The sequence below is a fragment of the Corvus brachyrhynchos genome, unplaced genomic scaffold, assembly GCF_000691975.1.
Source record: "Corvus brachyrhynchos isolate BGI_N302 unplaced genomic scaffold, ASM69197v1 scaffold22, whole genome shotgun sequence".
Classification (NCBI taxonomy): domain Eukaryota; kingdom Metazoa; phylum Chordata; class Aves; order Passeriformes; family Corvidae; genus Corvus; species Corvus brachyrhynchos.
Genome location: NW_008238355.1, coordinates 7,050,301 through 7,052,778, shown reverse-complemented (window position 1 = coordinate 7,052,778; position 2,478 = coordinate 7,050,301).

The window sequence follows — 2,478 nt, the reverse complement described above, 5'->3', positions numbered from 1 at the left end:
GAATGGCCCTTGGTTCTCAGAGAAGATGGAAAAAAATTGCAGCTGGGTTATAATTAGGAAGACAGAGTGACTGAGACACTGCAGGAAGGGCACCATGACCTACATCAGTAGTGCAAAGTGTTCTACTCCCAGCAGGCAGAACTTAGAGTATGCATAATCACTGTGAACTGTGCTTCATTGGTTATAAAAGTTCTTCCTTGGGTGTTGATTTCCAAAAGCCAAACAAAAATAGGTGAGTTATGCAAAATATTGATTAACTCAGTCAACAACTCGGGTTGGACGGGATCTATTTTTCACTTCTGAAGAGCATATCTACTTCCTCAGCCCTGTCCTTTGATCAGTGGGCAGGACTCATTTTTGACACCATGCAGGGATGGTGGAGGTGGCTGGTCGGGAAGGAACATACTGGTGAGAAAGTTTCTGTATCAGGAATGAGAGCAGCATCCTAGAGCAATGTTTATATTTTGGATACATTTTCACCTACACCTCTGTCAGCAGCTTGACCAGAAAAAAGTCCAGATTCTCTTTTAGCCATATCCCTGCCTGCTCTCTGCTGAATAAGCAGAGAACTGAGGATGGAACTGTCCAAGTTTCTTGTGAGTTGAGGACACAGGTTTCTCATACCTTTTTGGAGTGTCATCACAGTAGCTTACCTTTCCCTTTATAAAACTGAGGGAACAACTTTAAGTACGGACAAATTGATCAGCTCCACTTGATGTCACACAGTCCTCTGAATTTCATGCTGTCACTTTAATCCTGAGGGCTCCTGACTTAAACTTGGTTTCCCAAAGTTGAAAATGCAGCTGTGACACCAGAAAAGTCTGTTAGGAAATGTTCCGAGTCTTTTTTCCAAAAGCACTCTCAGAAGTAATAATAATAAAAAGAGAAAATCTAGATGCCCAATTTGAATATTTTCCCCCTTATGTGCTGTAGTTCCTTGCAAGTATCCCTACATTGCTGTTAGTCTGCTCATTGAGGAAAGTGAGGACTAAGCTACCATGAGATCTGTTTAACATGCCCAAGAAATTAGAAAAGTGTTAAAAATCTGTTAACAGCAGAGCAACTTCAAAGTCTTGAATTTTCTGCAAGTTTAGAGAGAATTATTAGTCATACAGGGCTGCAGAGAAGTGCCACTGACCTTCAGCATGAAGGTAATTTATTTAATTTTATTTAATTTTGCCTAATTTTATTTGGTCTTCTGACCAGATAGAAGTGGAAACACAGCTTGAAGCTACCCCAGCTGTGCTACCCTTTTGCTGGTGGAGATTTGCCAGCTGTATTTCTGGGAGGGAAGGAGGGAGAGAAGGTCTCTGGGCCACCCTGGGAGAATGAGGGCACCCCAGCTGGAGGGATGGAAAATGGGGAAAGGAAAAGGGATTATTTTGGCAAGAGGCTGTAAAGCCTCAGGTTTTGGGAACGGCATTCTGTTCACTGAGCACTGTTTGAGTGGTATTCTGCTTGGTATGAGCACAGTGTGGACCCCAGCAGCCTGTGGCAAGCCCTGGTTTTGATTGTCCTGAAGAGACTTCCAAAAGAGGGATATGAATATGCCAGTCAGTGTCACTTGTCAAGGGTAGGAGAGGCGCTGGCACTGTCACAAAGAGGCACTTCCATGTGTATCCTGCTAGAGAGCAGTATGACCCATATTGATTTCACCTACCTCTTATTCTCTTCTTCCTACCTCCATCTTTGCTAGCCTCAATCTGCAGACCCAGACTGTGGATCTGATCCCACTAGTCCTGCTTCTCCAGTTTCTCTTCTTTCAACTGCTCGACATGCTTTTCTTTTTTTCCGGTTTGGTCAAATTTAGAAATATATCCTCTGAGAGAAGGCACAACCACCCCTCCCCCATCAGGTTCAGGAAAAATAAATTTTCCTCGAGGGAAAGTGAAGGAGATAAAACTATTTATTTAACAAACACACGGGAAAGGAAAATAATGTTAAATGGTAAAATCTTTCGCTGTGGAGGAAAAACCTGGGAAAGTGTTAGAGTCCTCCCTTTGGTCTCCTCAGAGCTGGGTCTTGGCCCAGGGCCAGGCACTCTGTGCTCGGTTGAAAGTCCTCCTGATGTGCTCTGATATTGAAGCAATCCAGCAGAAAAGGGAGAAAATCTGAAATTCCAGGGAAGGAAAAAAATTCAACTCTCAGTCTCTCTCCGGAGAAAAGAAGCTGAAAAACTGGCCAAAAGCTGACTGGAAAAAAAACCGGCAAGCCGGGTGCTTCCTCACTTTCCTGCCACACCTGAAAAGAAGTCGCTATGTCTGTGTGACCTTGAACAAGCTGCAAACTGCTTTGAAGAAGTTTTGCTCAGTTTTTCTTCCCCCCTCTCAGGGTCAGTATAAAGGCATAGAAAGGCACAAAATTAATTTCTGGGCAGGGGGCAGCGATATGGGATACACATCATAAAGTCACCCCAAGACAATCCCGTAGGTACCTGAGCTCAGGGTTGGATATAGCTATTTCCTCCTAGCTTTCTAA